This window comes from Aquarana catesbeiana, linkage group LG09 (genome assembly GCF_042186555.1).
Source record: "Aquarana catesbeiana isolate 2022-GZ linkage group LG09, ASM4218655v1, whole genome shotgun sequence".
Classification (NCBI taxonomy): Eukaryota; Metazoa; Chordata; class Amphibia; order Anura; family Ranidae; genus Aquarana; species Aquarana catesbeiana.
The window spans coordinates 203000885-203028282 of NC_133332.1; the positions used below are offsets into that span (position 1 = coordinate 203000885).

The window sequence follows — 27398 nt, forward strand, 5'->3', positions numbered from 1 at the left end:
AAGGATAACGCCCGAAGTTAAAAAAAACAAACTATAAAATAATTAAAAAAGAGCTTTTAAAAATATAAAAATGAAGGAACATTATCATCATTTAAATCTACAAAGAATATAACTGAATTTGTTAAAAGGAAATTGAGGACGCAGAAATTCAAAATGACAGATTGCAAAAGATAATAGGACGAACCCCCAAAAATTCTTCAAATATGTTAATAGTAAAAAAGGTCAGGTCTGAACATGTAGGTCCTTTACAAAATAATTTAGAGTGGGTGACGGGGGACAAAGAGAAGGCACATTCTTCAGATCTGTGTATACAAAAGGAGCATGACGGAGCTCATGGCCATAATGGAGACGGTATTGACAAAGCCCCAAACGATCCACAATGGCTCAAAAGTGATATGGTCCAGGAATATTTAAACAGAAAAAAAGTGGATAAAGCACCTGTTCCAGATGGTATCCACCCATGGATCCTAAAAGAATTTAGCTCTGTCATTTCAAAGCCATTGCTTCAAATTTTTAGGGACGCTTTAATAACTGGAATAGTCCCGCTGGATTGGCATAAGGCCAACGTGGAGCCTGTATTTAAAAAGGGTCCAAAGTCTTTACCAAGTATCTATAGACCTGTTAGTTTAACTTCTATAGTTGGGAAAATACTGGAAAGTTTAATAAAATACCACATAGATGAGTTCTTGCTGGAAAAAAAAAAATATTTTAAAGCAACAGACAGCATGGATTCATGAAAGACAGAAGTTGTCAGACAAATCGAATATCTTTTTATAAGGAGGTAAGTAAAACCTTGGACAGAGGGGTGGCTGTGGATGTGGTATACTTGGAATTTGCAAAAGCATTTGACACAGTTCTCCACACACAGCTAATGTGTAAAGGTAAAGTCTACAGCAATAGTCATAAATCCTGTCCTCAGGGCCCACTAACAGGCCAGGTTTGCAAGACAACTGAAATACATCACAGGTGATATCATTTGCTGCTCAGTGATTGCAGTATTCTAGTCTGCATCTCCCCAAGGTAATACATAAATTCTGGCCTGTTAGTGGGCTCTGAGGACAGGGTTGATGACCACTGGTCTACAGGCTTGGAAAGATCAGTTTGTAAATGGATAGAAAACGGTCTAAAACACTGTATTCAGAGAGTAGTGGTAAATGATTCTTATGCCCTGTACACACGGTCGGATTTGTCGACGGAAAATGTGCGATCGGAGCGTGTTGTCAGAAATTCCGACCGTGTGTGGGCTCCATCGGACATTTTCCATCGGATTTTCAAACACACAAAGTTTGAGAGCAGGCTATAAAATTTTCCGACAACAAAATCCGATTGCGTCAATTCCAACCGTGTGTGTGGACAATTCCGACGCACAAAGTGCCACGCATGCTCAGAAGAAATTCCGAGATGGAACAGCTCGACTGGTAAAATTAGCGTTCGGAATGGATATAGCACTTTCATCAGGCTGCAATGTTTAAAATTGTTTAATGCAGCGCACTCTCTTCTTCTTTATAATGCTAGAAGAATTAATTAGTTTTGCTGCTGATATTCACACAGACTTCTCACAAACTTTTTTCTTTTTTTATTTAACATGATTTCATCAATATATTTTGATTTGTCACATCTGTCAAAAAAGATATATGTTTTTTTTTTTTTTTTGGGGGGGGGGGGGGTTTGTATTTTTTTCAAGCCTGATTGTGTTTTTTTTTTTTTTTTTTACTCCAGAATATTTTTGGGTGTGTTTTGTGTGCCAAGTTACCACAACACCATAAACTCTTGTATTATTTAATCTCAAGGAGATTGCTTGGTGTTGGTGTCTCTTGTTAATTTCACATTGTATTTTTGAAATGTACCTGCCTCCTCACAAACAAACTGTCCTTTTTGAAGGAAAACACACATAGGCGAGTATAATTGAAACAAAAAATCCTTTATTAAGGGCTCAGAACCAAACAAAGAGGAAGGCAACACTGGATAAACATCAGAAATTGGCAAAGCCTTTGACCCCCAGGGCAGACATCAATTATTTTACAGCAAAATTGGTGGCCTGAGGAGTCCATATCTAAGGGGAGTACAATCTGGTCCAGAAGTCCCAGAGATCATAAAAGCATCAGATGACATGTATGTTCCAAGGCTGTGGTCATACAAGAGCCTGAATCTTTTGCCAGACCAGACTGAACCCAGGTCATCACTCTCTGGTCTTCCTTAGACGCTTCCTTCCCGGCTGTGGCTCTGGTGTTGGAGGTGTGGCAGGAGGAGGAGTAGGACCTGGAGGAGGAGGAGGACCTGGAGGAGGAGGACCATGGGTGAGCTGACAAATGTGGGTTTCACATGTGAGTTGGCCCCTCAACCCCTTATTTAGAGCTTCTAAAATTACAAACTCACATAAGAGTCGTTGGCCCTCCTCCATCTGCATCATTTTGCATGCAGTTAGCTCTGCAAAATCATCTTCCACACTGTGGAGTTTCAGAGGGTCTCCGTAGCCTTCCAAAATAGGCCTATTGCAGCCTCTTCCAGGTTATTCCTCTTTCTGCCACTTTTTCTTTGAAGGCGGAGGGGAGGGACCTGGGTATCGGGCAGCCTGCTTGGCCCGGCCACCTCCTGGCTGAGACTTCCCTGTGTATGAAAAAGGGACATGGTTTTAGTTTTTGGTTCATCAATCACAATCATAAATTAGTACTCCAAACTAACATCTATTTAATATTGATTGGACAACCATAAATATTTTGAAGAATGCTATACCTGACTCAAGCTGGGCTCCTCCACATGTTGCTGCCTGGAAGGCCCAGGTTGGACATCAGAAGCCTCAGCTGGAGGGGGAGGAAGCGTGGAAGGAAAAGTGGAGCGTGCTGGCCTGGGTTCAGTCTGACCTGACAGAAAATGCAGCCTGTCATAGTACCACAGCCTGGGGACCTAAATGTCATCTGCTGCTCCTGATCTGTGGGAATCCTGGACCTTCTTAGACTCCCTTAGATAAGTGCTCCTCATGCCACCAATTAGGATCTTCAAATAGGTGATGTCTGCCGTGGGGATCACCAGCTTCACAAATTGCAGCAAATTATCCAGCGCTGCCTTCCTCTTTGTTTGGTTCTTATATTCGGGGTGGTTTACCTGCCACAGACAAGGCCGCTCCCTGAACATATCTATGAAGATTGGCATAAAGTCCTGATCGTTGACTAGTTCCATTTTTACTGCAAGACACAACACCAGACAAACCCTAATGTCAGCCTAAAGTCTTATAAACTTGTCTAAATACAGGCCTCAATCTAGAAGCAGTATAGGCCAAAATCTAAATCTTACAAAACAGGTAAGTATTCAAGCTTGACAAAGGAAAAAAATATTTCTTCATCTTGGAACTCTGCCATAACAGACAATTGTACCCCACTTCCAAGCAATGTTTCATATTCCTATTTCTGTCATCAAATATCTGTGTGCTAAGTATACCTATTTTTTTTTTTTTACATAGGGGAGAAAAGACTCGGAGGACACCACTCAGCAGAAGAGACAACAGACCCCCCACTTCATGAAGAAGGTGAAATCCCCCAAAGCCAACAGGAGGACGAGGGAGACGTGGTGGAAATTGTCACAACAGGTGTATCAACATGTGCTATCTGCCATCACGGGAGATCAATGTAGGCGTTTTGTGGGTGCAACTCCTTCCTCAATAATAAAGTAGCTGAGAGGAAGGGGTTGCACCCACAAAACACGTCCCTTGATCCCCCATGATGGCAGCTAGCACATGTTGACATTCAGGAATTTGTGTGCATCTTCAAAATTTGGCTTTTCCAGGGGTGACTTCACTCCATCTGAACGCAATATCAAACACAGTTTATAAATACTCATGTCTGATATTGCCTTCAATTTATACAAAAGTTGAACTTTGTAAGTTCCAGATTTGTGTATTTCTTGTTTGTTTGAAACATGCCTGTTTACCTTAAAAGGACATTTCTACTTAATGTGACCCAAAAAAATTGTTATACAACAAACATGTTGGTTTGTTTTAAAAACCTTTTAGAAATGCTCATGTGATTGTGCTGGTATTAAAAAAAGATTGATACTCAAGAATGTGTGGATTATGGTTTCAATGCTCCTAAAATTTTGTTAAGGTAAAATTGGTGTTTTCAGTGACAATGGGGGTTATTTCCTAAGGGCAAATCCACTTTGCACTACAAGTGCAGTTTCAGTGCTGGCTCAAGTGCACTTGTAGTGCAAAGTGTATTTTTCTTTAGTAAATAACACCCAACAGTGCTTTTTAAAGTTACACAATCACAACATTTTCAGGACTCCCCACATTTCTGTCAGGGTCAGCTAAAAGAAACACAAGCAGTAAATGTCAGCAAAGATTTTAGTAGTTAAAATGTTTTTTTTTTATTTTAAAAATGTATCAGACATTGTCTGGCATATTGATGGCCCCCCTACCCGCAAAGTAATCAAGGTATCTAAGATGGACCTTGCGGGCTCTCAGGGGGGGCAAGCCAGGACGGCCACTTTCAAGCACCATCAGGGTTGGTTCATTTACTTGAATTCCGGCCTCAGGCCCAACTGAGGCAGCATAGTTGGCAGAATTTCACCTTAAAAAGTTGTGGAGAACACAGCACGCCAGGATGATATGATTCAGTTTATACTCCGCCATGTGTATGAGTGTAAGAAATAGGCGGAACCGGCTGGCCATGATTCCAAACGTGTTATCCACCACTCTTCTGGCTCTGGCCAGCCGGTAATTAAAAACCCTCTGGTCCGGGGTGAGGGTCCTCATTGGAAATGGCCGCATAAGATGGTCCCCCAGCGCAAACGCTTCATCAGCAACAAAGAGTAATGGGAGTCCTTCCACATTGTCTTCTGGAGGTGGCAAGTCCAAGCTGCCATTCTGGAGACGCCTGTAGAACTCCGTCTGGGCGATGACTCCACCATCGGACATCCGGCCATTCTTCCCCACGTCCACATACAGGAACTCATAAGTAGCCGACACCACTGCCAACATCACAATACTATTGAACCCCTTATAATTATAATAGTATGACCCCAAGTTGGGTGGTGGGGCGATGTGGACGTGTTTCCCATCAATTGCCCCTCCGCAGTTAGGAAAGTCCCACCGCTGGGCAAAGTGGGAGGCCACAGTCTGCCATTCCTGTGGGTTGGAAGGAAACTGTGGAGTCAAACAAGAAAAATAAATTAATAATTTTGCACATAAACAGGGAAAGCAGATTAGACACAAACATTCTTGGCCAACATCAGTATAACATTTATTTTAGGGAGTATTTAAAGACAAAGGGTATAAGGTCCACCTATCAGATTCCTCCCACCCCCCCCCCCCCCATGGGCCATTTGTAAAATTTTATGGGGGGGGGGGGAGATGTTTTGGACAGGTAACCCTCTCCACTTCATTGAGAGATGAATGCCTAAATAATGTGTATTACTTTGGCCAGCCCCTCCTTACTTTACACTATTGGCAGCCCACTGGACAGGTAAGAAGTGTCATAATACAAAGAGATAAATACACACTGTACACATTTTAGCATATTTTTACATTCTGCTATTACCTATCAAGATAATAATAGGATACAAAAACTTTAAACAGTACCATTTGAAAGTATTCAGGCAGGCCCTTGCACTACATGCTTTGGGGAATTCATCCATAAATATGACCACAAAAGAGGTGGGTATAGTGTGTATGGGTTTGGCAAAGTCAGCAGATAGAGGATTGTTATCAGCTGAGTTAGCAGTTGGGGGGAGGGAGGGTTCCAAATGATTTTGGGACACCAAAAAAAAGCCTCTGGCACTCTGCCTGAATTTAAAGCACAAATCACATTTTTACACATTTTAGGGGGTGTTTGGGGTAAAGCACTACTATGGAGCTGACAAAATACATTGTTAAGTGACTACACGAGGTGAATATAGGGCCAGGAGAGCATGCTGGGGAGGTAAGTGAAGGCAAATATGTATGAAGGACAAAAAGGAGACATTCGCAGCATATTACAATCATAATAATTAGGGAATGAGGAAAGAAATACAATATATTAACAAACATTATATACAATAAAATGTGATGTTAAAGGATAAATCCTCCCTTAATATACTCCTTCTGCAGGACTTGGATGATGGCAGAACAGGTCTCTGGGATAATGATCCCCAGAGCCTGGGGGGAGATGCCTGTCGAGAACTTGAGGTCCTGCAGGCTTCTCCCCATCGCCAAGTACCGCAGGGTGGCGACTAGCCTCTGCTCCGGAGTGATGGCTTGCCTCATGCAGGTATCCTGCCTGCTAATATAAGGGGTCAGCAAAGCCAACAAAGGGTGAAAAACGGGGTCCGTCATCCGGAGAAAGTTCCTGAAATCGTCAGGATTATTCTCACGGATCTCACGGAGCAAAGGCATATGACAGAACTGGTCACGCTGGAGCAACCAATTCTTGGTCCTTGAACTCCTCCCCACCTTGTTCATGGACTGGACTTGTGTCAAGGTAAGGACCCCAACACCAAGCCCCCGCACAGCACGAACTCTACTGCCCCGTACACACGGTCGGATTTTCCGATGGACAATGTCCGATCGGAGCGTGTTGTCGGAAATTCCGACCGTGTGTGGGCGCCATCGGACATTTTCCATCGGATTTTCCGACACACAAAGTTGGAGAGCAGGAGATAAAATTTTCCGACAACAAAATCCGATCGCGTCAATTCCGACCGTGTGTGGCCTGTTCCGACGCACAAAGTGCCACGCATGCTCAGAAGAAATTCCGACACGGGACAGCTCGTTCTGGTAAACTTAGCGTTCGCAATGGATACAGCACTTTCATCACGCTGCAATGTTAAAAATGGTTTAATACAGCGCACTCTCTTCTTCTTTATAATGTGACAAGAATTAAGTCGTTTTGCTGCTCATATTCACACACACACTTCTCACAAACTTTTATTTGTGTTTTTTTAGTGGGATTCCCTGAAAATATTGTTATTAGTTGTCACATCTGACAGTTTTATATTTTTTAATTTTTTTTTATTTTGGATTTTAATCCTTTTTTTTCTTTAATGTTTGGATTTTTTCCAAGGCTGATCTTTGATCAATGTTATTTTTATTTTTACTCCAGAATATTTTTGGGTGTGTTTTGTGTGTCAAGTTACCCCAATACCATTGATATCTTTTATTATTTAATCTCCAGGAGATTGTTTGGTGTTGGTGTCCCTTGTTCATTTCACATTGTATATTTGAATTGTACCTGAATCCTCACAAACAAACTGTCCTTTTTGAAGTAAAACACATAGGAGAGTATAATTCAAAACAAAAATCCTTTATTAAGGGATCAGAACCAAACAAAGAGGGAGGCAACACTGGATCAACATGAGAAATTAGCGAAGCCTGGGACCCCCACGGCAGACATCAATTCTTCAACATCAAAATTGGTGGCCTGAGGAGTCCATATGTAAGGGAGGCCAGTCTGGTCCAGAATTTGCAGAGATCCGGATAGCAGCAGATGACATCTGTGTCCCCAGGCTGTGGTACCACAAGAGGCTGCATCTTTTGGCCGACCAGACTGAACCCAGGGCAATCACTGTCTGGTCTTCCTTCCACGCTTCCTTCACGGCTGTGGCTGTGTAGTTGGAGATGTGGCAGGAGGAGGAGTAGGACCTGGAGGAGGAGTAGGACTGGAGGGGACCTGGAGGAGGACTGGGAGGACCTGGAGGAGGAGGAGGAGGAGGACCATCCCAAAGATGTGTGTGAGGTGTAATTTGGCCCCTCATACCTTTCTCCAGAGCCTCCGATATGAGGGCCTCACACATGGCTTTTTGGCCCTCCTCCATCCTCTGCATTTTATAGGCTATGAAGGCAGCAATGTTCTCCTCCATGGTGTGGGGTGCTCCCAGGACCTCTGTAGCCCTCCAAAAGAATGCTATAGCAGCCTCCTCTAGGGTACTCCTCCTACTGCCACTTTCTCTTTTCAGGGGGGGTGGAGGGACCTTGATATCAGCCAGCCGGCTCGGCCCGGCCACCTCCTGGCTGAGACTTCCCTGTGTATGAAAAAGGGACATAGTTTTAGTTTTTGCATCATCAATCACAATCCTAAATTAGTACTCCCAACTAACATATAGTTAACATCATTGATTGTACAAGCAGAAATATTTAGAGGAATGCTATACCTGGCTCAATCTGGGCTCCTCTACATGTGGCCTGGAAGGCCCAGGTTGGGCGTCAGAAGCCTCAGCCAGGGGGGAAGGAAGCGTGGAAGGAAGACTGGAGAGTGATGACCTGGGTTCAGTCTGGCCTGCCAGAAAGTGCAGCCTGTCATAGTACAACATCCTGGGGACATAGATGTCATCTGCTGCTCCGGATCTCTGTGAATCCAGGACTTTCTTGCGCTCCTTTAGATATGTGCTCCTCAGGCCACCAATGAAAATCTTTAAATAAGTGATGTCTGCTGTGGGGATCACCTGCTTCACAATTTCACACAATTGCTCCAGTGCTGCCTTCCTCTTTGCTTGGTTCTTGAAATGGGGGTGGGTAATCTCCCACAGACAGGGCAGCTCATTTAGCATCTCTATGAATACTGACATGAAGTCATTGTCTTTCATTAAGATATCCATGTTCACTGCAAGACACAACACAAGACAAAGCCTAATGTCAGACAAAACTCTCCTAATCTTGTTACAATATAGGCCTCAATCTAGAAGCAGTATAGGCACAAGTTTGTCTCTTACCTTCATTCTTACGATCGGCGCGTCCAATGCTCCTTCCTCCGCTCACAGATCGTACGTAATACGCACGCGTGTTACGCTTTATACACACTGCGCATGCGTGTAACTCCGCCCGCCCCTGACGTTCTTTCTAGTGTATTCCCCGCCCCTTTTCGTTCGGCGCAGTGGGGGAAGAGCATGATGGCGGAGTTACAACAGGTGCGTGCTAATTCTAGCAACGAGGAGGAGGAGGAAAGCCGGATCCAGGCACGTCCCGATCCAGAAGGAGACGTTTTAAGGCCACAAATATGTCGTTTGGGGAGATGTTGGAGATGGTCGACATCATGAGGAAGTCCGACTATGATGGAAAATATGGGCCTTACCCCAACCCCAACATCCGAAAGGCCAAAATCATGGCGAAAGTGGTCAGGAGTCTTGAGCGGAATTTCGGGGTACGAAGATCTAAAGATCAGCTCAGGAAGCGGTGGTCGGACCTGAAGTTGAGAGAGCCAGAGCAGTACCGAAAGATCCAGAGAGTGCTGCAAAAAAGTAAGTAGTTGTGCTGTGTTCCTATTCTTTCTGTCTTTATTACGTTCGTTCTGCTCCATATGCTTTTATTAATTGTAACGTTTAAAAAGGTCAACTTTAATGTTCATGGGCCCATTATTCGTTCGTATCAAACATTTTTCTTTCGGCCTCTAGAACACCATTGTTTAGGCCATATGCATTTTCACACATTTTTGGGGGCCTACTTGGATGCCAAATATTTGTTTGTGTAGATGGGTTTGTTACTAGAATGAAATGCAAACTAGATTGTGTGTAAGGAGAGGACACTGAGCAGCTGTTTTCACATCTGGACACTGGAGCACTAGTGTGGGACACAAGAACACCATTTTTATTAGGGTGGGCACACTAATGCTCCAGTGTATACTATAGGGGGGGCTACATCTGTGAAGCTTGTACTAAACAGGTAAAGTATTGCAGCTTGACAAAGGGCAATAAAAAATATACATCTTGGAACTCGGCTAAAATAGACAATTGTACCCCACTTCCAAGCAATGTTTCCTATTTCTAGTTCTGCCATCAAATATCTGTGTGCTAATTATACCATTTTTGTTTTACATAGGGGAGAAAAGACTCGGACACCCCTCATCCCAGGAGACCAGAGACCCCCCCTCTGGAAGAAGGGGAAATCCCAACCCAAGAAGCTGAGCAGGAGGAAGAAGAAGAAGATGTGGTGGAGATTGGCACCACAACAGGTGAGTGTCTGCGACCACAGGCTCAGGTAAAAGAGATGGATGGTGGCAGATTTTTGAGACCTTTTTTTTTGTTCTTTATCTCTTTTTAGGTGATCGTGATCCAGAACGCTTTACATCTGAAAGTGCCCAGATACTGATCGGGGAGATCATGGGGTGTAATCTCCAATTGCAAAACATCCAGCAACAAATCAGTGATGTTATTAAAAAAAAATAACATCATTGATGTTTTGGGGTGAATTTAAACCCCACAAAATCACCTGTTTTATCGTGGTCCAATCTTACCAAAATTTTTTCAATGTTTAGAAAAGCCAAATTTGGAGGATGCACACAGTGTGCCAACATGTGCTATCTGCCATCACGGGAGATCAATGGACGCGTTTTGGGGGTGCAACCCCTTCCTCAATTATAAAGTAGCGTTGAGGAAGGGCTTGCTCCCCCAAAACACGTCCCTTGATCCCCCCTGATGGCAGATAGCACATGTTGACATTCGTAAATTGGTGTGCATCTTCCAAATTTGGCTTTTCCAGGGGTGATTTCCCCCCATCTGAACGCTATATCAAACCCAGTTCCTAAATACTGATGTCTGATATAGCCTTCAGGTTTTACCATATGTGAACTTTGTAAGTTCAAGTTTTTTGGCTTTCTTGTTGGTTTTACACAGGCCTGTTTTATCTGAAATGGATATTTCGATTTTTGATAATGCTACTGCAAACATTGTTATACAACAAACATGTTGGTTTGTTTTAAAAACCTTTGGTAAATGCACATGTGATTGTGCAGGTATAAAAAAGTGCCTTACTCAAGAATGTGTGGATTATTGTCTCAACACTACAACACTTTTGGGGTGATGTAATTGCTGTTTTATGCAAAAATGGGGGTTATTTCCTAAGGGCAAATACACTTTGCACTACAAGTGCAGATTCAGTGCAGTTGCAAGTGCACTTGTAGTGAAATGTGTTTTTGCATTTAGGAAGTACCAGCCAACAGTGTTTTTTATAAGGTTACCCAATCACGACATTTTCTGCACTCAACACATTTCTGTCAGGGTCAGCTAAAACAAACACAAGCAGTAAATGTCCACAAAGAATTTCTTTTGGTTGTTTTTTATTTGAAAAAGGTGTCACAGATTGTCTGGCATATTGATAGCCCCCCTACCCGCAAAGAACTCCAGGTAGCGTAACCGGACATCACGAGCATTCAGGGAGGGCAAGCCAGGACGGCCACTTTCAAGCGCCGTCAGTGTTGATGGATTTGGGATTCTGGCCTCAGGCCCAACTGAGCCAGCATAGTTGGCTGAATGTTTTCTTAAAAAATTATGGAGAACACAGCAGGCAAGTATTATATGGTTCAGTTTATACTCCGCCATATGGATGGGTGTCAGAAATAATCGGAACCGGCTGGCCAGGATTCCAAATGTGTTCTCCACCACTCTTCAGGCTCTGGCCAGCCGGTAATTAAAAACCCTCTGTTCCGGGGTGAGGGTCCTCATCGGGAATGGCCGCATCAGGTGGTCCCCCAGCGCAAATGCTTCATCAGCAACGAACACAAATGGGAGACCTTCAACATTGTCCTCTGGAGGTGGCAAGTCCAAGCTGCCATTCTGGAGATGCCTGTAGAACTCCGTCTGGGCAATGACTCCACCATCGGACATCCGGCCATTCTTCCCCACGTCCACATACAAGAAGTCGTAATTAGCCGACACCACCGCCAACATCACTATACTATTAAACTCCTTGTAATTATAATAGTACGACCCCGAGTTGGGTGGTGGGACGATGTGGACGTGTTTCCCATCAATTGCCCCTCCGCAGTTAGGAAAGTCCCACCGCTGGGCAAAGTGAGAGGCCACAGTCTGCCATTCCTGTGGCGTTGAAGAAAACTGTTGAGGAAAAAACAATAAACATTACTATTTTTTCAAGATACATGGCAAGCAGATTATACACAAACATTATGGGGCAACCTCCAGATAGCATTTACTAAGGGGAATTTAACAACAACAAAGTATAAGGTACACCTATCATATTCCCCCTCCCCCCCTCTCATGGGCCATTTCTAACATTATAGGGGGGGGGGGGGGGACTCTTGGACAGGTAACCCTCTTCACTTCATTGAGAGATGAATGCCGAAATACAGGGTATTACTTGGAACAGCCCCTCCTTAGTTACACTATTGGCAGACCACTGGACAGGTAAGAAGTGTCATAATACAAAGATATAAATACACACTGTACACATTTGAGCACATTTGAACATTCTGATATTACCTATCACGATAATAATAGGATACAAAAACTTTAAACAGTACCATTGGAAAGTATACAGGCAGGCCCTTGCACTACATGCTTTGGGGAATTCATCCATAAATCTGACCAGTAAAGAGGTGGGTATAGTGTGTATGGGTTTGGCAAAGTCAGCAGATAGATGATTGAGGATAGAGAATTGGGATCAGCTGACTTAGCAGTTGGGGGAGGGAGGGTTACAAAAAATTTGGGGATACCACAAAAAAAAGCCTCTGGCACTCTGCCTGAATTTAAATCAAAAATAACATTTCCAAACATTTTAGGGGGTGTTTGGGGTAAAGCACTACTATAGAGCTGATAAAATACATTGTTAAGTGACTACATGAGGTGAATATAGGCCAGGAGACACCATGCTGGGGAGGTTATTGAAGGGCAAATATGTATGAAGGACATAAAATAATAATTACATAAAAATCCAGCATGCATGAGAACAAAGGGGACATTCACAGCATATTACAATCATGGTAATTAGGGAATGAGCGAAGAAATACAATATATTAGCAAACATTCAATACAATAAAATGTGATATAAAAGGATAAAAATCTTACCTTCATATACTCCTTCTGCAGGACCTGTATGATGGCAGAACAGGTCTCTGGGATAATGATCCCCAGAGCCAGGGGGGAGATGCCTGTTGAGAACTTGAGGTCCTGCAGGCTTCTCCCTGTGGCCAAATACCGCAAGGTAGCGACCAACCTCTGCTCCGGAGTGATGGCTTGCCTCATGCAGGTATCCTGCCTGCTAATATAGGGGGTCAGCGAAGCCAACAAACGGTGAAATACGGGGTCCGTCATCCTGAGAAAGTTCCTGAAATCATCAGGATTATTCTCACGGATCTCACAGAGCAAAGGCATATGACAGAACTGGTCACGCTGAAGCAACCAATTCTTGGTCCATGAACTCCTCCTCACCCTGTTCATGGACGGGACTTGTGTCAAGGTCAGGACCCCAACACCAAGCCCCCGCACAGCACAAACTCTACGAGGAGTACGCATACGAAACATGGCTAGAAAACGGTCGGCTGCTCAGAACGAAGTAACAGAACGCACTGAAGAACAGCAAGCGACCTGAAAATCAGTAACGAACGAACACAACAACAAGTCAATTGTACTCGCTGCACGCACTGAAGAGCAGATACAAACCCACAAGCACAAACTGAACAGCAGAAAACGATCTGAAAACCACAAGTCTGAAAAAGCGCGAATCTTCTCTCACCAAACTTTTACTAACACGAGATTAGCAAAAGGAGCCCAAAGGGTGCCGCGCTTGGTTCAGAACTGCCCTTTTCTAGTTCGTCGTACGTGGTTTATGTCACCGCGTTCTTGGTGATCGGAAATTCCGTCAACTTTGTGCGACCGTGTGTATGCAAAACAAGTTTGAGCCAACATCCGTCGGAAAAAATCCATGGATTTTGTTGTCAGAATGTCCGATCAATGTCCGATCGTGTGTACAGGGCAATACTCTGAATGGGCTAAGGTGATCAGTGGTGTACCCCAAGGTTCAATGTTGGGACACTTACTTTTTAATATATTTATAAATGATATAGGATCTGGGATTAAAAGTACCAGTTCAGTCTTTGCCGATGACACCAAGATATGCAATGGAATAACATCCTTACAGGAGGCCTCCAACTTACAAGCCGATCTCAGTGCACTGTTTAATTGGTCAAAGATGTGGCAAATAAGGTTTAATGTTTCTACATGTAAAGTTATGCACTTGGGGGCTAAGAATATGCATGCATCATACATACTAGGGGCGAGTACAACTGTGGGAATCAATGGTGAAGAAAGATCTGGGGGTTTTGTTTTTTTTTTTAAATTGTTGTTATATTAAATAAATACTTTACCAATGTTGGGGTTAGAGCCCTTGCACACTGGGGCGGGGGGCGGCGTCGGTGGTAAAACGCCGCTATTATTAGCGGCGTTTTACCGTCGGTATGCGGCCGCTAGCGGGGGGGTTTTACCCCCCCGCTAGCGGCCGAGAAAGGGTTAAATATCACCGCAAAGCGCCTCTGCAGAAGCGCCTTTGCCGGCGGTATAGCCGCGCCGTCCCATTGATTTCAATGGGCAGGAGCGGTAAAGGAGCGGTATACACACCGCTCCGAAGATGCTGCTGGCAGGACTTTTTTTACCGTCCTGCCAGCGCATCGCTCCAGTGTGCAAGCCCTCGGGGCTTTCACACTGGAATACAAGCAGCGGCACTTTCGGGGCGGTTTGCAGGCGCTATTATTAGCGCAATAGCGCCTGCAAACCGCCCCAGTGTGCAAGGGCTCTTAGTATAATCAACAACCCCTTGATCTTCTCTTTTCTTATATTTCCTATATTTTTTTACATATTAGACTTGAATTGATTTATTCTTGTTTGTCATTACATTCATATTGCATTTATATTACATATGTTTCACTTGCTGATATATTTAGTATTAGTTAAGCTATAATATATTTCTCTTATTGGAGTTTACAATGTTTTTTCATGTGAAAAATGTTATTAATTTTATTCATGAAAATGTAAATGCATTATTTGTTTGGATTATATAACCATACAGGGCAAACTCTAGTATTGGAGATATCTATGATTGAGCTTACTAGGTAGTATCTGGGTTGGCTACTATGTCAGTTTGCTTAAAATTTAGACTTGGATTGATTTATTGTAGTTTGTTATTGCATTTATATTACATATATTTCACTTGTTGATATATTTAGTATTAGTTAAGCTTGTTGATATATTTAGTACTGCTCTCTGTTGAAGTAGTGAAGACGAAACGCATCGGAGCATGTCCTTACAGTGACAGGAAGTGACGTGTGCGTGTCACTACCAGGAAGGAACAGCCAGATACTTTCAACGCAGTGGATGCGGTGGATGGCAGATGGCATTCCATACTCATTGGTGATAACACACAGTTTGATTATTCAACCAAATTCCTGTTACAATTTATGTTGTGTAATTGTGGTTTTAGGGGGTGGTCCTCTTGAATAAACGTTTAAAATGGTATCACGCTATGTGGAGCCTTTTTTTACATGACTAAACCACCCTGGGCGATGAGCTGTTTGAGATAACTGGACCAAACGGGAGACACCCGGTGTGTTCAAGGCTTTTGAATTACATCCCTTTGGTCAGGGTAAACCCCTAGGGGAGTGTGTTTCACGTGGTGTGGACTCTGATGGATGGTGGTATATGCCTATCAATCATTAACCACTTGAGCCCCGGACCATTATGCTGCCTAAGGACCAGAGGTCTTTTTCCAATTTGGCACTGCGTCGCTTTAACTGCTAATTGCGCGGTTATGCAATGCTGTACCCAAACGAAATTTGCGTCCTTTTCTTCCCACAAATAGAGCTTTCTTTTGATGGTATTTGATCACTTCTGCAGTTTTTATTTTTTGCGCTATAAACGGAAAAAGACCGAAAATTTTGAAAAAAAATGATATTTTCTACTTTTTGTTATAAAAAAAATCCAATAAACTCAATTTTAGTCATACATTTAGGCCAAAATGTATTCGGCCACATGTCTTTGGTAAAAAAAATGTCAATAAGCGTATATTTATTGGTTTGCGCAAAAGTTATAGCGTCTACAAACTAGGGTACATTTTCTGGAATTTACACAGCTTTTAGTTTATGACTGCCTATGTCATTTCTTGGTGCTAAAATGGCAGGGCAGTACAAAACCCCCCCAAATGACCCCATTTTGGAAAGTAGACACCCCAAGGAAATTGCTGATAGGCATGTTGAACCCATTGAATATTTATTTTTTTTGTCCCAAGTGATTGAATAATGACAAAAAAAAAAAAAAAAAAAAATATTTACAAAAAGTTGTCACTAAATGATATATTGCTCACACAGGCCATGGGCCTATGTGGAATTGCACCCCAAAATATATTCAGCTACTTCTCCTGAGTACGGGGATACCACATGTGTGGGACTTTTTGGGAGCCTAGCCGCGTATGGGACCCCGAAAACCAATCACCGCCTTCAGGATTTCTAAGGGTGTAACTTTTTGATTTCACTCTTCACTGCCTATCACAGTTTCGGAGGCCATGGAATGCCCAGGTGGCACAACCCCCCCCCAAATGACCCCATTTTGGAAAGTAGACACCCCAAGCTATTTGCTGAGAGGCATATTGAGTCCATGGAATATTTTATATTTTGACACAAGTTGCGGGAAAGTGACACTTTTTTTTTTTTTTTTTTTTTTTTTTGCACAAAGTTGTCACTAAATGATATATTGCTCACACAGGCCATGGGCCTATGTGGAATTGCACCCCAAAATACATTTAGCTGCTTCTCCTGAGTATGGGGATACCACATGTGTGGGACTTTTTGGGAGCCTAGCCGCGTACGGGGCCCTGAAAACCAATCACCGCCTTCAGCGTTTTTAAGGGCGTGAATTTTTGATTTTACTCTTCACTGCCTAACACCGTTTCGGAGGCCATGGAATGCCCAGGTGGCACAAACCCCCCCCAAATGACCCCATTTTGGAAAGTAGACACCCCAAGCTATTTGCTGAGAGGCATGGTGAGTATTTTGCAGCTCTCATTTGTTTTTGAAAATGAAGAAAGACAAGAAAAAACTTTTTTTTTTTTTCTTTTTTCAAATTTCAAAACTTTGTGACAAAAAGTGAGGTCTGCAAAATACTCACTATACCTCTCAGCAAATAGCTTGGGGTGTCTACTTTCCAAAATGGGGTCATTTGGGGGGGTTTTGTGCCACCTGGGCATTCCATGGCCTCCGAAACTGTGATAGGCAGTGAAGAGTGAAATCAAAAATTCACGCCCCTTAGAAAGCCTGAAGGCGGTGCTTGGTTTTCGGGGTCCCGTACACGGCTAGGCTCCCAAAAAGTCTCACACATGTGGTATCCCCGTACTCAGGAGAAGCAGCAGAATGTATTTTGGGGTGTAATTTCACATATTCCCATGGCATGTTTGAGCAATATATCATTTAGTGACAACTTTGTGCAAAAAAAAAAAAAAAAAAAAAAAATTTGTCTCTTTCCCGCAACTTGTGTCGCAATATAAAATATTCCATGGACTCGACATGCCTCTCAGCAAATAGCTTGGGGTGTCTACTTTCCAAAATGGGGTCATTTGGGGGGGTTTTGAACTGTCCTGGCATTTTATGCACAACATTTAGAAGCTTATGTCACACATCACCCACTCTTCTAACCACTTGAAGACAAAGCCCTTTCTGACACTTATTTTTTACATGAAAAAGTTTTTTTTTTTTTGCAAGAAAATTACTTTGAACCCCCAAACATTATATATTTTTTTAAAGCAAATGCCCTACAGATTAAAATGGTGGGTGTTTCATTTTTTTTTTTCACACAGTATTTGCGCAGCGATTTTTCAAACGCATTTTTTGGGGAAAAAACACACTTTTTTAAATTTTAATGCACTAAAACACACTATATTGCCCAAATGTTTGATGAAATAAAAAAGATGATCTTAGACCGAGTACATGGATACCAAACATGACATGCTTTACAATTGCGCACAAACGTGCAGTGGCAACAAAATAAATACATTTTTAAAAGCCTTTAAAAGCCTTTACAGGTTACCACTTTAGATCTACAGAGGAGGTCTACTGCAAAAATTACTGCCCTCGATCTGACCTTCGCGGCGATACCTCACATGCATGGTGCAATTGCTGTTTACGTTTGACGACAGACCGCCGCTTGCGTTCGCCTTAGCGCAAGAGCAGGGGGCGACAGGGGTGCTTTTTTTTTTTTTTTTCTTTATTATTTTTTTGCTTTTTTATCTTATTTTTAATCTGTTCCTTTCATTTTTTTTTTTTTTAAATCATTTTTATTGTTATCTCGGGGAATGTAAATATCCCCTATGATAGCAATAGGTAGTGACAGGTACTCTTTTTTGAAAAAATTGGGGTCTATTAGACCCTAGATCTCTCCTCTGCCCTCAAAGCATCTGACCACACCAAGATCGGTGTGATAAAATGCTTCCCCAATTTCCCAATGGCGCTATTTACATCCGGCGAAATCTAAGTCATAAAATGCTCGTAGCTTCCGGTTTCTTAGGCCATAGAGATGTTTGGAGCCACTCTTGTCTCTGATCAGCTCTATGGTCAGCTGGCTGAATCACCGGCTGCATTCTCAGGTTCCCTGTTGAGACAGGAGAGCCAGAGAAAAACACGGAAGACGGTGGGGGGGGGGGGGGGCATTCCCTCCCACGGCTTGTAAAGGCAGTCTAGAGGCTAATTAGCCGCTAGGATTGCTTTTACATGAAAGCCGACCGCTGGCTGAAAAGAATGATACCAAGATGATACCTAAACCTGCAGGCATCATTCTGGTATAACCACTCAAAGTTGTGAATGGCGTACCTGAAGACAAAAAAATGGTTAACAATAAAGCACAGTAAACAATAAAGTATAAATAATTACATACCTGAAAAACAAACATGATAAAACATAATAACAATAACAATAACAATAAAACACTGCAGAATAGAATACAGTAAAAAAAGAGCAGAACAATAGAGAGAGAGAATAGAGAGAGAGAACAATAAAACGACAACTATTTTTTTTTATTTTATATATATTTTTTTTTTTTTTACACTTTTTTTGTAACTAACTTTTATAACTGTAACCGGTTCCAGGTTCGGGTCTCTCAAAATGCGATGGCATCTTGGGAGACCCTGTGAAAGTGTGCCTAGTCTGTGCAATGCTGTACCCTACGCTAATACTCAACTAGTGTATGGTAGCGTTCAAAACATTCACCAATGCAAAGACCAGGATTGTCAGGACAGAAGGGACAATAATAGCGGGTGTCACGCCTATATCCGCGTTTGCTGCAGACACAACATCTTTTTGGGGGGGGTTCGTTGGGTAGGGGTACTCGGGAGCACATAAAAATGCCTCTCATGCAGCCGACTGCATTTCGTTGGGGGATGTGAATGGGGGAAGTACGGGCGCTGCAGAAGTGGTGGGTTCCCAATTAGGATTGGCGAATGCAGCAGGAAGGGCACTATGGGCACGACGGGCCTGTGTTTGTCTTTTTGGTGGCAGCGGGACACTACTTGTGCTTGCCACCTCACCAGCTTGAACTGCACTTATGGGACTCGCCACGTCACCAAGTGTTACTGCAGTGCTGGTTTGACTACGACCGGGGTGTACTAGGCCGCTGGTGCTTGCCAGTTCAATAAAAAGCTTCCAAAAAAACTGTTAGCGATCGCAGGGATCAGGCCTGACTCTGCGAACGCTGCAGTTATGCGTTTAGTGTTTTGTAAGTGACAGTGATCGATCGATACTGCACTTGGGTGGGCTGGACTGGGCCGGGCGGAGGGGCAAAACGCAGGTGCTAGCAGGTATCTGGGTTGATCCCGCTAACACTGCGTTTTTGGGAACCCTAAACTGCTGGGGACGCTAGTATAGATCTGATCTGATCGGATCAGATATTGATCCGTTCAGATACTATACCACTAAAGGAGGCGTATGCTGCGTGCGTGGGTGTTAGCGGTACTGGCGCTAACCTGACGCTGCCTGGGGCCGGTGCTTGCTAGTTCACCAAAATGCTACCAAAAAAACTGTTAGCGATCGCAGGGATCAGGCCTGACTCTGCGAACGCTGCAGTTATGCGTTTAGTGCCTTGTAAGTGTCAGTGATCGATCGATACTGCACTTGGGTGGGCTGGGCTGGGCCGGGCGGAGGGGCACAACGCAGGTGCTAGCAGGTATCTGGGCTGATCCCGCTAACACTGCGTTTTTGGGAACCCTAAACTGCTGGGGACGCTAGTATAGATTTGATCGGATCAGATATTGATCCGATCAGATACTATACCACTAAGGGAGGTGTACGGTGCGTGCGTGGGTGTTAGCGGTACTGGCGCTAACCTGACGCTGCCTGGTGCTTGCTTGCCAGTTCACCAAAATGCTACCAAAAAAACTGTTAGCGATCGCAGGGATCAGGCCTGACTCTGCGAACGCTGCAGTTATGCGTTTAGTGTTTTGTAAGTGACAGTGATCGATCGATACTGCACTTGGGTGGGCTGGGCGGAGGGGCAAAACGCAGGTGCTAGCGGGTATCTGGGCTGATCCCGCTAACACTGTGTTTTTGGGAACCCTAAACTGCTGGGGACGCTAGTATAGATCTGATCAGATCAGATATTGATCCGATCAGATACTATACCACTAAGGGAGGCGCATGCTGCGTGCGTGGGTGTTAGCGGTACTGGCGCTAATCTGACGCTGCCTGGGGCGACGCATATCACCGCCGGGCGATCAGGGGGCTAAACCTTTATTAGGTAATAAACGGCGGGTGCCCTGACACTATAAAAAATAAACGAACTAACCTGCGTCACCCGTAACGGTTATACGGTGATCAGTGGTGAAAGGGTTAACTAGGGGGCAATCAAGGGGTTAAAACATTTATTAGGTAGTATATGGGGGTCCCTGTCACTATAAAACGCTGACGGCGAACCTAAATATTTACCTCACTAACTAGCGTCACCAGCGACACTAATACAGCGATCAGAAAAATGATCGCTTAGCAACACTGGTGACAGGGGGTGATCAAGGGGTTAAAACTTTATTAGGGGGGGTTAGGGGGGTACCCTAGACCTAAAGGGGGGTAATACTCACTGTCCCAACACTGTAACTGTCACAAACTGACACTATGCAGTAATCAGAAAAAAAAAAAAAAAAAAAAAAAAAAAAAAAACCTGCTGGTGTCAGTTTGTGACAGGGGGGGGGGGGGGGTGATTGGGGGGGGATCGGGGGGCGATCGGGGTGTTTTGTATGCCTGGCATGTTCTACTGTGTGTGTAGTGTGTTGTGCACTCACATTGATGTCTTCTCCCCTCGGCGCTGGAACGGAAAATACCGAGCCGAGGGGAGATGACATCATTTCCTTTGCTGCTGTTTAGCATACAGCAGCAAAGGAGTGTTCCCATTGGCCGGCGGCGATCGCGAGGGGGGGGCCACGAACGGATGGCCTCCCCCTCATCTCGGATCGCCGGGGAACAGAACGGGACCGCTTCGGGCACCGGGGGGGGGTCCGATCGGACCCCCCACCCACGAGAGGCAAATCACGTACATGTACGTGATTTTGCCTGCCCGTGCCGCCTTGCCGACGTAAATCGGCGTTAGGCGGTCCTTAAGTGGTTAAGTAGAATCCTTAACGTTTCACAATATGAGCTATTATTTTTTAAAGATCCTGACTCGGTTTGCGAGTGTTGTCTAGCAAAACGAGCAGGATTCAAGCCTCTGTGGTGTGCAGTACCGCATTTGGCCAGAGGTGCGGGGGCGCCGGTGACACTCGGAGCCATTCGGAGCCGCTCGGAAATATTTGTAAACACTCGGAAATACTCAGTTCCCGAGCCTTTCCAAGGGTTTCCGAGTGCATCCGGGCGGTCTCTGAGTATTTCAGAGTCTTTCTGATGCCCCCCCACCTCTGGCCACATGCAATAGAAGTCAATGTGAAACAAATTATCTTTGTTTCCATTGACTTCTATGAGGAAACTCGCTTTGATATGCAAGTGCTTTGGATTACAAGCATTCTCCTGGAACGGATTATGCTCGTAATCCAAGGTTCCACTGTATTTTATTTATTTGATTGAAGCACTGCTTTGTGTATTGGAACTTTGTCTAAATGGACTAAGGACTTTTTTATACTTACGTGTGTGTGTATATATATATATATATATATATATATATATATATATATATATATATATATATATATATATATATATATATATATATATATGTGGTGTGGTACCCCACCAGTGTATGGGTCCAGGATTCTCAGCCAGGTAGGTTGAGGGGCTCCAGGGTATTTGCTTGTTTGAGAGGAAACTGGCTTTTTAGTTTCATCATCATTTAGTAAGGTCCACTTTGGGACCTGGAGCCCGGGGATTTCTTAGAGATCTGGGTGGGATGAAATCCCCAGTCCTGGGTCCGGGTTTTGAGACTCACCGGCACACTGATTGTTCAGGTGTGTGTGGGCCTGATAGTAGAGTCAGGACCATGGTTCTGGGCTCCACCCTCCCGAGGAGTCCAGGCTTGCAAGGGAGAACCCTTATGCCCTGTACACATGATAGGATTTTCCGACAACAAAATCCATGTTTTTTTTCCGACGGCTGTTGGCTCAAACGTGTCTTGCATACACACGGTCACAGAAATCTTGTCGGAAATTCCGAACATCAAGAACGCGGTGCCGTACGACAAGCTGAGAAAAGTTCAATAGCCAGTGCGGCTCTTCTGCTTGATTCCGAGCATGCGTGGAACTTTACACTTTAGCTAAGCAACCCCCAAACTTATATATATATATATATATATATATATATATATATATATATATATATATATATATATATACATATACATATATATATACACACACACACACACACACACACACATACATACATACATATATTTATTATGCATTAATGTTATTTTTTTCCCACGCAGCCTGTGGGCTGAATGAAAAAAGAGAACTTAGCAGATTCCTCCATCACATTGATAGATGTGGATGAAGAAATCTCTGCTAGAAAAAGTGTGTGGTATGCCCTCTATTAGAATATACTACCCTGCGTCCACCCACTTCTAATGATGGGCATACATGCAATGTTATTTTTTTTCGCTCAGCCCATGGGCTGAACAAATAAAAACAACAAACAGATTCATCCATTCACATCGATCGATGTGGATAAAGAAATCTCTGCCAAGAAAAAAAAAAAAAAAAAAAAAATTATATATATATATATATATATATATATATATATATATATATATATATATATATATATATATATATATATATATATATATATATATATATATATATATATATATATATATATATATATATATATATATATATATATATATAGCGAAGTATGGGGCGATCCGCCCTCTGAACACCCCAGCCCCCATGCTTCGGCATATACGCTATTTTTTTTTAACTGCGGTGGTGAAATCACCTCCTACAGCGCTGTAGTCACCGATTTATGTATTCTGAAAAGCAAACCCTGTTGCTGTCAGAATAAACAGATCAGTGCTGCAGCTGAGTGGCGTAGCAGCAAAGAAAACAATGGTTAACAATAATAAAACACAGTAACAATAAAACAGTATAGAGTACAGTACAGTAAAACAGTAAGAACAAAACATTAACTTAAAGTGGAGTTCCACCCAGAAATGGAACTTACACTGATCCGGTTCCTTCCCCCCTCCGGTGTCACATTTGGCACCTTTCACAGGGGAGCAGATACCTGTCTAATCCAGGTATTTGCTCCCTCTTCTGGCGCCGCAGGATCTGCCGCAGGATCTGCCGCAGATCCACCGAAGGATCTGCCTCAAGTGCGCCGCAGGATCTGCCGCAATATATGCCATATCTGGCCCCTCCTCCGTCCCCCCCCCCCCCCGCTGTCTTCTGGGTTTTTTTTAAACTTTTTTTGTAACTAAAAAAAAACTATAAATGTTCCAAGCTAGGGTCCCTCAAAATGCGACGGTCAAAAGGAGTACGGCTACTGCAGAATCTGTGGGCTCCCAATCAGGAGTACAGCCACTGCAAAATCTGTGGACTCCCAATCAGAATTTGCAAGTGTAGCAGGTACAGCACTATGGGCTTTACGAGCCTGCTTTCGAATTCTTGGTGACTGTGAGACACTACTTGTGCGAGCCACTGCACCAGCTTGAACTGCACTTATGGGACTCACCACGTCACCAAGTGTTACTGCAGTGCTGGTTTGTCTTAGACCAGGATGTACTAGGCTGCTGGTGCTCACCAGTTCACCAAAATGTAGAGAGGCACTAGCACTGCATACAGGAATCATCGTGCGATTTGTAGCACCTCAGCAACCGGGGAACGGGGTCGGGTACTCCTGACCCTAGCAGGGACCTCTACTCCATTGTCAGAACTATTTGTCAGGGTGCCGCTGCTCTCTACAGGTTCTGAGCCTGATTCTGACAGTGAGGGCTCCCCATCGCTCTCATCTGTCATGCTCAGTATCCTATAAGCCTCTTCACTAGTGTCAATGAAAAAAAAAAAGGAAAAAAAGGTTTGGGATATGTATGAGGCCAAAACATGTGCCTTCATCCCCGATAATATAATATGGGAGCGAGGTTTGGGACTTTATGTGAAGCATGCAGCCAGGGAGACCTAACGACATAAAGTGTCTGGTAGGTATACCATATTTATTGACTATATATCATGCATAACAACATAGAAGAAAAAGAAAAAAACAAGGAGAAACCAGCTGATGAACTTATCTTGACAAACCCTACCACATCCCAAAATGTAGAGAGAATAGAGAAAATTGCCCCTTAGGGATGGTGCAGGTAGGGTGGAATGTCAAGATATGAGAGACAGCAATGTAGAAATAATATAAAAATATAAATTTTATTCAAAAATTCATAAATACAAAAATGTATGGGCAAAAAGCCATAAAAACATGAAAATGGAACACAAAAGGTTAATATAACAGCTGCTGATTATTGGGACACACAAGTTACCAGACAAGAAATCAAGTGTGGATCGTGGTCGCAACAATACCCAACATGTTTCGGGAACAAAGGCCAAAAAGGCTACATAAATGCTATGTTCATTTCCTTCTTCAGGGGTTAGACAGAAGCATTCTGATCTAGTTAAACACTGTTTTCTCTTAACTGGATATATAATGCATAACAACATAATACATTTAAAATGATAGCAAAGAAAACTTATATGTAGCAATAAAATAGTACACAGTAATAACATCATAAAAGTACCAGACTCATTATAGCGTGTCTCCACAGTAAAAAATAATTAAGATTGATAGCATCCAAAGAACCATAATTTTGGTAATAGTATTCGAGGTGTAAATCGAGGCGCATGAGATAGCTTGGTGCGTTTCGTAGCTAAAGTGCCACTCTTCAGGAGCAGATGCAGAATAGGTGTCTAAAAAGTTGTTAAAAGTAAAATATTACATTGGGTAGGTATGTAAAAAAATGTATTAATTATTTATTAATTATTCCTTATATAATTTTTTACATACCTACCCAATGTAATATTTACTTTTAACAATTTTTTAGACACCTATTCTGCATCTGCTCCTGAAGGTTGGAACTTTAGCCAAAACGCGTTGATCTATCTGATGCTACTCGATTTACACCTCAAATACTATTACCAACATTATGTTTCTTTGCATCCTACTAATCTCAATTGGTATTGACGTTAACGCTGTCTGGCGTCACCCATGACACGAATACAGTGATCAGAAAATAGATCTGTACACTGTACTAATGACAATGTGACAGGGAGTTTAAGGCTGCTTTCACACTGGGGCAGGCGGCATTGACGGTAAACCGCCGCTAGTTTTAGCGGCGCTTTACCGTCGTTTTAGCGACGATATTCAGCCACTATGTATCATGTCTGCAGTCTCTGACCATCTCTTGTATCATGTCTGCAGTCTCTGACCATCTCTTGTATTATGTCTGCAGTCTCTGACCATCTCTTGTATTATGTCTGCAGTCTCTGACCATCTCCTGTACTGTCTGGGGGCTCTTTTTAACAGACTCTCTAACAGAAGCCCTCTCTGTGTGCATTAGAGAGACTTCCCTCCAGGTCTCATTAGTGTACGCTCTTCCTGTATTTTCTTTATTGTTAAAAGATCATGGGAGGATCCCAGGGTAACGAAGACTTCTTAGGGGAGCATCTCTGTGTTTGAGTCTTTGCTATAGAAACATTTGTAAAGGGCAGGAGTTGGTAAGATGACCACGCCCATGTGGGAAATATTTCTGCACCCAGGCGTCTGTGACCCTAGGATCAGCCCTAAGGGTACCCAGATGCTATCTGGGACTGCTGCTAAAGCTATCTAGCGTCACCAGTGTCACTGATAAGCAAAAAATCTGTACACCGTACCTAATGACACTGACAGGGAGTGGAAGGGTTAACTGGGGGCGAATCAATGGGTTGAATGGGACGAATTATGTGATCTGGTGTCAGTGTAGTGCTTGTACTCATGGTCTGATGCTATTTCCTCTCAAGCTGGATCCGAAAAGGACTCCAGGAGAAAAAGATTACATTACACAGACACAGGAAATTATGCAAACACAGACACTGGAGGTTTCATGATTTGTCAGAACCGATCAGTAGGTCCAGTCCATAAATCATTGGCCTAGACCTGAAGATTGATTGGTTCTGAACCGAATCACAACACCACTGGGCGCGCACCCCCTGCCCATGAGCGCGGATGACATACAGTAAATGTACATGGGGTGGCCGGCAACTGGTTAAGGTCATCACAGAGGACAAGGGGTCACTCTTTACATCTGGAGGAAAAGAGATTTAATCTCCAAATAGGGAAAGGTTTCTTCACAGTAAGAGCTGTGAAAACGTGGAATAGACTCCCTCAAGAGGTGGTTCTGGCAAGCTCATTAGATTGCTTTAATAAAGGCCTGGATTCCTTCCTAAATGTACATAATATAACTGGATACTAACATTTATAGGTAAAGTTGATTCAGGGAATAACCGATTGCCTCTCGAGGGATCAGGAAGGATTTTTTTCTCCTGCTGGAGCAAATTATATCATGCTTTGCTGGGTTTTTTTGCTTTGCTCTGGATCAACTGTGGGTAAAGGATTGTGTATATGGGAATGTATATCCCCCCCTCCTTTTATAGGTTGAACTAGATGGACTTGTGTCTTTTTTTCAACCTGACTAACTATGTAACTATGATTAAGTACCACCAAAAGAGTGAGAAAAAAAATTGATAAACATTTTATTTGGGTACAGTGTTGCATTACAGCTCAATTGTCATTCAAAGTGCACCAGCACTGAAAGCTGAAAATTGGCCTGGGCGGGAAGTGGGTGAATGTGTCTAATAGGCAAGTAGTAAAGGGGAGAGAAAAAAAAAAACACAATATTTATCCCATTTTTTTTGTATAATGTGAAAGATGATGTTACGCCGAGTAAACAGATGCCTAACATGTCATGCTTTAAAATTGTGTCTGCCTGTTGAATGGTGGCAAACTACGGTGCTTAAAATTCTCCATAGACTACGATTTAAGCACCTTTACAGGTTACCAGTTTACAGTTACACAGGAGGTCTGGTGCTAGAATTATTGCTTTCGCTCTGACGTTCGCGAAAATACCTCACATGTGTGGTGAGATCAATGTTTATATATGTGTGTGGGAATAATGTATGCATTCGCATTTGCTTGTAAGCACAGGGGGGAGCTTTAACCACTTGCCATCCAGGCAAT

General features: G+C 43.2%; 1 long non-coding RNA gene across 1 annotated transcript in view; it reads left to right on the forward strand.

The window, feature by feature from the left end:
- The window catches only part of LOC141108212 (uncharacterized), a 47968-nt gene extending 43956 nt beyond the window's left edge, over positions 1-4012 (forward strand). The window contains exon 4 of the long non-coding RNA XR_012236025.1: positions 3458-4012. This is a non-coding gene — a long non-coding RNA (uncharacterized lncRNA). The remainder of the gene's footprint in view (positions 1-3457) is intronic.
- The last annotated feature ends 23386 nt before the right edge of the window (positions 4013-27398 follow it).